This window comes from Eptatretus burgeri, chromosome 11 (assembly GCF_056783735.1).
Source record: "Eptatretus burgeri isolate ZD-2024b chromosome 11, Ebu_testis_v1, whole genome shotgun sequence".
NCBI lineage: Eukaryota > Metazoa > Chordata > Myxini > Myxiniformes > Myxinidae > Eptatretus > Eptatretus burgeri.
In genome coordinates, this window is record NC_140971.1 from 89,460,307 (window position 1) to 89,473,159 (window position 12,853).

Genomic DNA, 12,853 nt, shown 5'->3' on the forward strand with positions numbered 1-12,853 from the left:
CTCATGAAAAAAAAAGATATATAGGGGAAATACCCCTGGGCGCTCACCTGGTCACGGCTGGATAAGATAACCAGGGACAACTGGGAGGCATGGATGACCCACAAAATATGTAATGGAGAAAAAAGTAAATACCCTTTTTTGGGGGGACAACTCCCGTCGACCCCCTTAGAGCCCGATTATTTATATACATAAATATATATATATATATATATATATATATATATATATTGTCACAGGGGGCGGCCCAAATTGTGGGGACGGGTGATTAACACCACCAGCCCCCAGGATGGCCGAGCGGTTCCTTATTAAAGGAGGTGGACATATTGAACCTCGGAGATTTTAACATGTGCTTGAAGGGAATGACGCGCAATAGCGAACAGGCGGAGGAGCACGGGGAATGAAACGGATGCACAGGGGGTTTATATGCCTGGTGTTTGCTTAATGGTTAGGGTGATGGGCTTGGGATCCTCGGATCCTGAGTTAAAATCCCGCTCAGCTGTTGAATTAATACCAGGTGGGGTTGACTCTCCCTGTCATCCTTCCGAGGTCGGCAAAATGAGTGCCAGCTTGCTGGTATCCTGTGTCGAAGTGGCGACCCGTCCAGAATTGTGCCCAATAGCCAAGGAGACTGCTCAGGCAGCACCAACGCTCTGCACAGAGTGTAGTCCTACTGGATGGATAGATTGGGATTTATCCTCGAACCCACTACAAATACACGAATACAGTTTCTTCAAAATGAACACATTTAATGAAAATTAAACAAATATTCACAAGGGACAATAATTCAAAAGGAAATGATAATGATATGAAATAAATAAATCCTACAGTCGAGGCACCTCGCACACAGACTCAAATACAGACAATGGGGAGACAAAATAAAATCCTTCCTTTCAACCACTCTTGCACTTAGTTTGGACCAGAGCTGATCCTCCTGGAACCTGGAATCGAGGCGTTTCCATCAGCACATGCATATGTGCGCCATTGGTGCCGTCACTTCTCTCGTAGCAGGACAAACGTACGCCAGGCAATCCGCGAGCGGCACTCAACGCCAAGGCTCAGATATATAGCTGCTTTGGGCGTCGATCGTCCTCACTGACCCACTATGACATACACGAGGTTCGGGATCTGTTTCTCACGAATCAACCAAGAGCAAAGGCCAGCAAAGTGTCTTGCTTTGTGCGTGCGCTCACCCTGAACTCTCCTCCTCCTCTCACATGCGCTCTCTCCCCCTCACCTCTCAAAATGCACCAATTGACTGAGTCCAATGCCTCTCAAAATGTGCCATCCTTGAACTCCCGCCTCTGATTCTCTTCCGAATAAACTCTGCCTCGTGCGTTCTTCACACTGACCTCATGTGTGCACTCTGCCTCTCGTCCTATTCAGTAGGAAGCCTCCCACAATGCACAAGCCAACCTTCCTCTTTATCACGCCTATGTCCTCCGCCTCCGGGGCATGGCCTGATGGCACGAAACCCAGGAGGTGCGACTTCTGCCCGCTCGGCTAGCCTGCTTGTTCCTCCTCGTGGTTTTGGTTATAAAGACATAGGGAAAAGTCACAGGGGGCAATTACATACAAGGGAAGCTTATTCTTAAACCCTAGCTAATTAACACGACACCACCCTCTTGTGTGATGACATGTAACACTTAAGCTCACATGTTCCCTACTTGGTTACATTGAGATGCCTCCTACACGTCCACGGACCAAGCAATTCTACACAATGCTATATTCCCAAAACCGTAACAATATATGTATATATTTTTTTAATGCGAGGAACAAACTTTGGTACATACACGGTGGTGAATGTTGTGGTAAAGTTTCATCAAAATCGTATGTGTAGTTTCAGAGAAGAATCGCAAGTATTTGTGGACAGACAGATGGACGGACGGACGGACGACGCGCCATCCCTTAAGCTCCCCAGAACTACATTCCAGGTGAGCTAAAAATGTCAGCTTTGAGCATGCTCGTCTGCTTTCCCAAGCACAACTCAGATTTTTAAAGCACCTCTCAGCTTCGTATGCATCTTACTCCTCTCTGTAAGCGCTGTCTTAGAACGTCCGCTCCAGACGAGACACTTTCAAGCCGCTCTGTTTTTTTTCGTTCTGGATGCTTCTGAACCTCCTCTTCTCCCTCCTTGATCACGTGTTCTCCTTCGATATATATTTTAGCTCACCTGGAATGTAGTTCCAGGGAGCTTATGGGATGGCGCGTCGTCCGTCCATCTGTCTGCCCACAAATACCTGATTTTGATGAAACTTTACCACCACCTTCGTCACCCGTGATGTACCAAAGATTGTTCACGACATCAAAAAAAAAATCGGGGTTGAAGGGGATGTACAGGGGGTGTCCCCCAAAATATGCATTTGCTTTCTTCTCAGAAACTACAAACACAATTTCAATAAAACTTGACCAAAACCTTCATCACCCATGATGTAACAAATTTGTTGATGCTATTTGAAAAATCGTGGTCGAAAGGGATGTACTGGGGGGGGGGGGTGGCCGTTGCCCCCCAAAATAGATATTTGCTATAACAAAGGTTCATCGGTACATTTTGCTGATTCTGTCCCATGTTGACTTCCTCCTCAGTATCATTATTCTATCAGGTGAGCACCTAGAGGTATTGCTGCTATTTTTTTTTATCTTATGAATTCTAAACTGACAATATGACTTGCAAATTATAATGTTATCATTTTTTAAACTTCATTTTGAAATCACAGTGTATCAATTATCATGATTATCATGGAACAATCTTACCTACACTCGCTGAGAAAGCCTCTTCCTCCTTTTTGTTCGCTCACATGTTCTCCTTGGATCAGTTTTTTTGTTTTTTAATCTTGTAAGTTATAATATAACTGCTCACTGCTAATATAAGTTAGATACCCTACTCACAGAGACAGACAAGGGTGAAAATATAACCACCATCCACCTCGAGTGATGGAGGTATATACATATATACATATACAGAGGGGTTCACATGACAGGTACTCAAGTACTCATGCGTGGTAAGAAAAACTAAATGCAAACCCCCAAAATGCTCCGAAAGCTCAAAAGTGTACTCGTACAGCAGAGGCTTTTGATGGAAGGTTTTCTCAGCTCGTCTCGGTAAGATTATTCAGTGCTAATTCTGATGATACTGTATTGTTATTTTCAAAATTGAAGTGTACAAAATTAAGTTTATAAATAAATAAATAAAACAGCCGTTTTTACAGCCATTTTTCCCTGCTGTGCAGGGGTTAGCTTTTCTTGAGGCCATGTTTATGGCCGGATGCCCTTCCTGACGCCAACCCTGGTCGCCTCTTACGACACACAGGGATATGGTACACCTATGCTAACCGGGGACATACACCGGGACCAGTACACTGGTACTCATTTCGCCGACCTCGGAAGGATGACAGGCTGAGTCAACCTCATAGTGTAAATTCAGCGGCCAACGGGGCTTGAACTCAGGACCCTAACCACTAAGGCAACACCAGGCTTAATTAAGTTTATAAATGATAATAATAATTACCTCTGCCACCGAAGGTGAAGTCTGTTTGTTTGTTTTCACCCCTTTCTGTCTGTTTGTTAATTGCCGGAATCCTTCGGATTTCGGTAATTACGTTGGTCGGTCGTGTGTGACATTCTGTCTGTCTGTCTGTTTGTTTGTGTGTTTGTTTACCCTGTAGTAGCCACACCGTTTCAGCGATCATGACCAAACTGGGTACAGACATCGGCCATGGTCCAACTTAGACACTTTTCGTTTTTGGTGAATCTAGGTCAAAGGTCAAGGTCAAGGTCACCGAAAAACCGAAATTCTTATTTTCACAATAACGTCCACTAAAATGGTCTTATCGACTTCAAACCAAATCCAAAATGTGCATCTTCCAATTCTGCATCCAACCATATGTCTCATTGGGGTGTCACACCAACACCCTTCTTCGCGGTCGGGGGTCGAATGTCAGGGGGGTCGGGTCAAAACTTTCAAATTGCGATAAAAATGTCATTTCAAGCCCAATTGACTTCCAAGTTATGATCATGACCAAACTAAGTGCTATAACTCATTAAACAGTAGCACTATCGGCTTATAAAAACCAAATTGATTTCCAGGTTTTTGTTTTTTCAGAGATCATGGAGATATGACAAAGTTATTCCGGCAATTCCTTGCTCAACGAGCAATTTCATTTGTTTGTTTGTTTGTTTGTGTACAGGATATCTCAAAAAGTTTGGACGGATCCGGATGAAATTTTGTGGACATATTCGTTGTGTGACACGGACGAACTGATTCGATTTTGGTGAAGATCCGGATCCGGATTCGGATCCGAGTACTAGAATTTTTAAAGTGATTCTTCACCATTGAGAGACAGGACTAAACTAATATATAGCACGATATCTCAAAAAGTTCTGGACGGATTCAGACGAAACTTGGTGGACAGGTTGGGGGTGTGACAAGGAAGAATTGATTCAATTTCAGTGAAGACCCGAATGCGAGGATTTTAAAAATTTCATTGGTGATTCTTCAATATTGGGCCCAAAACAATGTATCGCATGATACCACAAAACCTTAACATTGTGGACGGATTCGGACAAAACTTGGTGGAAGAGTTGGGTCGATGACAAGAACAAGCCGATCAGTCGTTTTGTATGCAGCCTGTGGCTGCGAGTTGCATTACTGCTGGGAGTGTCGCTGTGCTGCTGATGCAGTGCCTCCTGTTTTTAGTAAGCTGGTACAGTACTCATTTGTCAAACTCGGAAGGGTAACAGGCTGAGTTTTCATAGGTGTTATCTAACAGCATGGCAGGGGCTCGAACTCAAGACCCCATTATCTTAAGCCAGCCACCTTAAACGTGAAGCTAACACCAGTCTTGACAAGATGATTCAATTTTAGGACCCAGCCTATTGGTGGGATACAAAACATAGACTGTTCAGGCTGGCGGAGTTATGCGCTCTACCGAGTGCTGTTCTAGTTTTTCATTTATTCATTCAACCATTCAGGAATGTTCATCAACGAATGAGGACTTGGTTGAAGATGCAGTTGAGAACATTTTGTGGAACATTAATATTGGGACATGAGAAATACAGATATGCATTACGGATTTTGACCTTGGCTCACGATACACTAGCCTGTTGATGCCTACATGAAGGCTTGTTGTAGTGCATGATACGAATGACGATGAGGCTGGTTTTGTTGCCTGGGTTTTGAAGGAATGGACTTTGATCAGCCAGCCTCTCCTTATGGTATTTCAACCTCGTATGCAGGATGTTTGTAGCTATATGTGTGCATCACTCATGTATTTTAACCTTATGTGCATTGTAATGGAGACGTCTCACATTTTATTTTCCAAAGAGCGACACTGACGTGGTAGTTTGTTGAGTTGAGCAAGTCGGTCTACTTTCGGGGTCAGAGGGAACGCTATCCCCATCTCTCCCCCAACCTCCTCCCTCATGGAAATCTTGAAAATCTAGACTTAAAACTTATGAGGCCTTAATTATCGCTACATTTGACAGCATTTTCTGCATTAAATAAAATCTTTTGAACGAGGTGAAATTTGGAAAATCTGGCAAATCTGTGCTCTTTCCTTGACGCAATATATCAATTTCAAGATTGAATTTTGTTTTTAATTTTTTAATTTTTTTTTGTTTTTTTAATCTTTAAGATTGAATTCTTAAATTGAGTTTCAGATGTAAAGTGTTGATAACCCAAACCCATATTCCTGAAACTTGTAGTATTACTTGAAACAACAAACATTTTGGACAAAAACCGATTCATATATCTGGTTGTATCTACATATTCGTGAGTTGGGTCGATCTGCTGTGTTTGGCTTTATATTGCATGGACTCTTGTGCGAAATACCCCCCCCCCCAAAAAAAAAATCGAAATGCATGACATACACACCACCAGCTGTGTGAGAGTGTGACATTTGGGCAAATTGCACGAGACCTGACAGGTTTTCCAACTGTGTTTATACAAGTAAACTCCGACACCGGAATACGTCAGTCGACTGGCATTTATTGCAAGCATGTCTTCTTAATCTGTGATTTCAAAACCCAATTTACCAAAGGCCCTCATCATGTTTAACTTCACTTGCATGCCTTAATATTAATAATTATCAGGATATAAATATTTCACCATGGTAGTGGATTTGTTACCTCCACTACGGAAGGTAGACGGGGGTTATGTTTTCTCCCCCTTTCTATCTGTGAGCAGGATATCTCAAAAAGTTAGGAATAGATTTGGACGAAATTTGGTGGACAGATTGGGTGTGTGTCAAGGACGAATTGATTAGATGTTGGTGACGATCAGAATCAGGCTCTGAATCCGGACACGATCATTTTTTTTGAAAAGTGATTCTTCACCATTGAGAGATAGGGCCAACAACGATACACAGCTTAATACGTTATTTCAAAAAGTTATGGACAGATTCGGCCGAAACTTGGTGGACATGTTGTGACTGTGACAGGGATGAATTGGTTCAATTTTGGTGAGGATCAGAATCCGGATACGAATATTTTTTTCAATTTTTAAGTGATTCTTCACCATTGAGAGATGTGGTCAACATTGATATATAGCACAATATTTCAAAAAATTGTGGATGAGTTATAACAAAACTAGGTGGATGATTTGGTTCGGTGACGAGAACCAGCCGATTCGATTTTGGTGAAGGTCTGGATTCAGATCCGACCAATCAGTGGGATAGAAAATGTAAACTGTTCAGCCTGGCGGAGATATGCTCTCCACCTCGTGCTTGTCGTTCTAGTTCGTTCCTGTGTTCTCATGAAATGTTGATTCTGATATTTAAACCTTACCCTATTAACATGTTTCTTTTAAGCCAGACTATTCACTTTATCAGGTTACCCACCTATATAATGACCCCACCTGAAACCAACATCTGCATACCTTTATAATTATCTTGAATATTCAATATGCTGGCAATTAAAGTTTAAGTATGGCTTAAAAGGCAACTAAAGCAGCTTTCCAGTTTCTCCTTTCCCCCTTCCCCCATCAGAACTGCATTGATAGAGCATGTTTTGTCATCCTGTTTGGTAAAACTGTGTGATGTTATTAAATCATGAGGTTACCAACAAGGAATAACAACCAGGAACTTTGGCACAGGAGGAGACCATTCGGCCCATCATGCCTGTGATACACCACTCCCATATACAATCACCCATCGATACTCAAGCTACCTACAAGTCCAGTCGATATCCCTACACCCCTCGATATCCGATGCTTCCATCTACCTATATAATTCCAATTTGAACCTATTTACTCTTTCTGCTACCACTACCTTTCCAGGGAGACCATTACATACATTAACTGCTCTCTGAGTAAAAGACCCCTGCCTTGTTATTGCTGTTCAAACTCTTCTTCTTGATTCTCAGGCTATGGCCCATGTGTTGTCTGCTTACCTCCTGCTCCCATATGAATTACCACTCCCTGATCCTTCTGTACGACATGCTCCAAAACTGCCCCTTGCATTATTTAGTACCTATTTACATTATTCTTACCCATCCCAGCATCTTACATTTATTTATGTTAAACTGTATCTGCCAGTCTTTTGACCAATCTATTAAAGTATCTCTACTTTCCTGAATCTGATAACCACCCTCTCTGCTGTCTACCTTACCTTCAAGCTTTGTGTCATCTACAAATTTAGAAATCTGACTCTTAACCCCACTATCCAAATCATTGACATAAATTATGAATAATAATGGTCCCAGTACTGATCCCTGAGATACTCTCCTCCATACGTCTGCCCAGCCAGACATCCTCCCACTCACTGACACTCTTTGCTTCCAATCATGAAGCCAATTTCCAATCTAGTTACAGCACCTTCAGAAAGTATTCACATCCCTCGACTTTTGTCACATTTTGTTGCGTTACAGCCTGTGTTACAGCCTGTAACGCAACAAAATGTGACGAAAGTCTAGAGGTGTGAAGACTTTCTGAAGGCACTGTAGTTACCCGGCCCGTTTAATTTTCAGAGACAAAGTCCCAATGTATAACTTGGCTTTGCTATTCTACACGAGTGGCGAGTGTGCGAGCTTCCAAGCTACACAAAGCAGATTAGAGATGAGATGGATCAAAAATGGTCAGGCATCTTGAGGCAATGTGACGTTGCTCCACAAAGAGAGAATGCCTGTCTCTTGTTGTCTTTGTGTGGGATTTCATTTTCAGCTTTTGTGAATGAGAACATTGGCATTTGCTTTCAGTCATTCTGATATTACCATGTTTCGTAATCATTAATGTAATGACTTTAAAACATTTCTGTGCACACGCATCTTCGGTCAAATCTTGGCAACCCACTCACCATTTCTCCATCTTGTTACCTCCACCACCGAAGGTGGGCAGAGGTTATGTTTTCACCCCTGTCTGTATGTTTGTCTGTGAACAGGATATCTCAATAAGTTGTGGGTGGATTTGGACAAAATTTGGTGGAGAGGTTGGGTGTATGACAAGGACGAAATGATTAGATTTTGGTGAAGGTCCTGATCTGGATCCTGATGCTAGAATTTTTAAAGTGATTCTTCACCATTGAGAGATAGAGCCAAAAATTATGTACTGTCTAGCAGGGTATCTCAAAAATTATGGATGGATTTTGACGAAACTTGGTGGACAGGTTCGGTGTCTGATGTATAGCACGATATTTCAAAAGATTGTGGACGAGCTATGACAAAACAAAACAAAAACTACATGTAGTGGACAAAAAAATCTAAACACCTGTGTAAATGAGAAACCAAGCAACGGCTTCCACACAGGTGTAGCCCATGTCTTAATTAAGTAAATAACATCCCAGCATGCTTGGGGTCATGTATAAAATTGATGCACAGTCCTGGTTGCCTCTAATTATGGCGAGAATGGCTGCAAGACGAGACCCCCCCCCACCCATAAACCTTGTTACAACTTTTACTTCATCGAGACAGTCAAGTTTGCTCATCTTTTTTTGCGCACCGGCACAAGCCGACACAACGACAACATGTACAATGTATCGGTGTAACTGTAACTAACTTTTTTTCCCCACCTGTGAAACCACCTTCCATCCTCTCTTCAATCTCATTCTTCCATCCAGGTCTTTAAGACAGCTGTTCACCACCATCTAAAGTCATCCCCCATCCAAAATTATTATCTTTTCAACACCCGTGAAACCACACCTCACCCCTCCCAAAATTTGGCTTATGTATCCATCTTGTCCACCCTTTGCCTTCTTCCTTACCCCGCATCCCTTGTTTGTCCGTCTCCGTCTACTCCCCCACCATCCCCCTCCGCCCTGCTATTGGTGTTTTCTTCTTTCTCCTGCTGATCCCCTTGTTGTATTGTGTCCTCATTTGTTCTGTAGCATACGTAGGTAGCTCTTCCAAAAAAAAACTTCTTCTTACACCTCCATATTTCCATGCAACAAATACATATGCTGTTGTGTGACACACGTCTTTAACCTTTAAATATGTTAAGCAGTTTTTTTTTTGAAAGAAGAAATTACTGTCACGTTTTTGACCTTGCAGCATTTGAGGTTTTTACAGTATCTCAAAGCAGCTTAAATGAGGTTTCATGTTGGTCATTGCTGTGTCACATGATTGGGGTTTCGTATATCATGCCTCGCCCGCTAGGGGTGGCAGGAGTTACTTCCGGTCGCGCAATAAAGCGGAGTTGATGCTGGCACGCTTGCTTCTCGTGTTCCACTGCACCTCGTACACTCTAGTTGGCGACGAGGATGGTTGAATACGGACTTGTGCCCGTTTTCGTCGGAGACGACTTCGGATTGTTTTCAGAACAATTGGAATGCTATTTCCACGCGAATGATGTGGTCGACGAGAGCAAACAGAAGTCGATCTTGCTCGCTTCGCTTTCGGCGGAACATTATCGACTAGAGTGATTTGGTGGCGCCGAACAAGCCCCGGGATGATGGGCTGTCGTTTCGGGACATTGTGCAGAAGATGAAAGCACACATGGCGCCGGAGAAGTCATTACAGCTCGCTCGATACCAGTTCGATCGCCTCTCGAAAGGTGCGGAGGAGCGCGTCGCTGATTTCGTGGCGCGGATGAAGCATTCTTCCGTGGCCTGCAAGTTCACGACGGAGGAGCGTCCAGCTCGGCTCAGAGATTGTTTTATTGCTGGTTTACAAGATGCGAAGATGGTTTCAGCGGTTTTAGGGCTGAAGGGTGAAGCCATTACATTCGACTCGGCGTTCAGCACGGCTACAGCGGTCGAGCAGACTCGCGGAGATGTTCCAACCATCACCGGCCACGCGGGGTCGCGAGCGCCCCGGGACGCGCGCACGACCTTCGATGCGGGTCGGACGTCGCCGCACATGCGGCGAGGTGACCCCGCGGACGTGTTTGGGATGCGGAGGTCGACACCTGCGCCGTGCGTGCCCGTATAAAGGCACCGTGTGTTTGAATTGTCACAAGGTGGGTCATCTGACGCGTGTGTGCCGTGGGGCGCCGGCCACCGTTAAGGTCATGGACGGCGATGTGCGAGGCGACCCGGGGTGGAACCGGCGGCCGTTGTTGAGCCTGTTTTCAATTGGCCCGGCGACGGCGCGCCCGATGACAGTGGAAGTCGAAGTGAACAAAACGCCGATCACGTTCCAGGTCGATACGGGAGCGGCTGTGTCGATCATCGGCGAACAGACCGCGCGTAGACTCAACGGCCTGAAGCTTATCAGATCAAACCTCACACTGTTCACGTACACCCGTGAGAAGATAACGCCAGTCGGGATGGCAGACGTGTCTGTGCGATACCAAGGCCAGGTCGCTACGCTTCGGGTGTACGTCGTGCGGGGGAGGGGACCGTCTCTCCTGGGCCGAGATTGGCTGGCCCGCATCAGGCTAGACTGGGCCGCAGTTCACCTTGTGCAACCCGTGCCGAGCCGGTGGGAGGATCAGTTGGAGAAGATTCTTCAAAGACTTCAAGGGTTGTTTTGCGACGACCTTGGGAAACTCAAGGGCATGGAGGCAAAACTCTTCTTGAAGGAGGGGGTGGTTCCTCGTTTTTGTAAACCACGTCCCGTGCCGTATGTCCTGCGGGACAAGGTCAAGGGTGAACTGGATAGGCTGGAGGCCTGTGGAGTGATCGAACGGGTGTTGTGCTCAGATTGGGCCATCCCGGTTGTCACGGTGCAGAAACGGAATGGAGACGTCCGATTGTGCAGGAACTTCAAATCCACGGTTAACCCGGGGCTCAGCATGGAGCAATATCCACTGCCGTCAATCGATGAAATATATGCACGATTGGCAGGGAGTCAATACTTCACGAAGCTGGACCTGCGTGATGCATATTTTCACCTGCTGATGGATCCCGGGAGTAGCGAGCTTTTGACAATCAACACGTGTCAAGGACTCTATTGATATACCCAACTCTGTTTTGGGATTGCTTCGGCCCCAGCTTTGTGGCAGAAAGCCATGGATCAGGTTTGCGTTGGCCTGCCCGCTCAGACCTACCTGGACAATGTGCTCATTGCGGGGAAAACGGCGGACGAGCATCTTGCGAACATTGCCCAAGTGCTGACAAAGCTAGAAGCGTGCGGCCTGCGCTTGAACAGGGACAAGTGCGCGTTCTTCAAGCAGCGCTTGGAATACCTCGGGCACATCATCACGCTGGAGGGGCTGTTGAAAGTCCTCGGAAGGTGGAAGCGATTCAACACATGCCACCGCCTCGCGACAAGACGCAGCTGCGCTCGTTCATTGGTATGGCCCAGTATTACCAAAGGTTCGTGCGAGGGCTCAGCTCACAACTTGCGCCATTAACACGGTTGCTCAGGAAGGACGAGCACTGGGCTTGGGGGCCTGCACACCAGGCGTCATTCGACCGCGTCAAGCGGCTGCCCACAGAGGATACGGTCCTCATGCACTATGAGCCTGCGCGTCCGCTCCTATTGGCATGCGACAGCTCTGCATATGGCATCGGGGCAGTGCTCTCCCACAGGATGGACGATGGTTCCGAGGGCCTGTTTGTTTTGCATCCCGGACCCTGTCCGCAGTAGAGCGGGGATATGCCCAGATCGAGCGCGAGGCTCTCAGCCTCGTCTGGGGTGTGCGGAGGTTTCATCAATACCTGCTGGGGTGGCATTTCACTTTGCAGACGGATCACAAACCGCTTCAATGCATCCTGAGACCCGAGCGCGGGGTGCCGGTGGTAGCGGCCGCGCGAATACAGCGGTGGTGTCTGTTTCTGGGTGCTTACGATTATGATATTCAGTTCCGAAGCACTGAGAAGCATGCTAACTGCGACGGGCTCTCACGCTTGCCGTGTGCGGAGGGTCCAGCTGTGTCTGAGTCGGCCGACCGGGTCGATGTGTTCGCGCTGGGCCAGGTCCAAAGCGGGCCGGTCACGGCCAGACAGGTCGCGGTGGAATCAGCTCGTGATGCGGTGCTCGCCCGTGTCGTCCAGGCGATTTCTACGGGGAATTGGAGCGATCTGCCTTCGACACCGGCATTTCAACCTTTCACGTCACGCGCATCGGAGCTATCGTTGGTCCAACGGTACGTTATGTGGGGAATGAGGACGGTGATTCCACCGAAGTTCAGGCAGCGGTGTTTGGAAGAACTGCATGTCAGTCACCTTGGCGTCGTGAAGACCAAGAGTCTTGCTCGTAGCCTGTTGTGGTGGCTGGGGTTGGACAAAGACATTGAGCAGTTAGTTAAGCATTGCGCCACGTGCCAAACAGATGCTGATAACGCGCGTCGAGCTTCGGGACTATGGCCTGCGCCAGACAGAGCTTGGCAGAGGGTCCATGTAGATTTTGCGGGGCCGGTTAATGGCAAAATGTTTTTGATTGTGATCGATGCATTCTCTAAATGGCCGGAGGTTGTAGTAATGCAGCATACATCAGCAAACATTACAGTAGAGAAACTGCGGACGATCTTTGCTAATAAAGGGTT

General features: G+C 46.1%; 1 protein-coding gene across 4 annotated transcripts in view; it reads left to right on the forward strand.

Annotated features, from left to right (window-relative positions):
- LOC147017591 (uncharacterized) overlaps window positions 1–12,853 on the forward strand; it is a 66,688-nt gene that overhangs the window by 9,390 nt on the left and 44,445 nt on the right. The gene's annotated exons all lie outside the window — the stretch shown is intronic.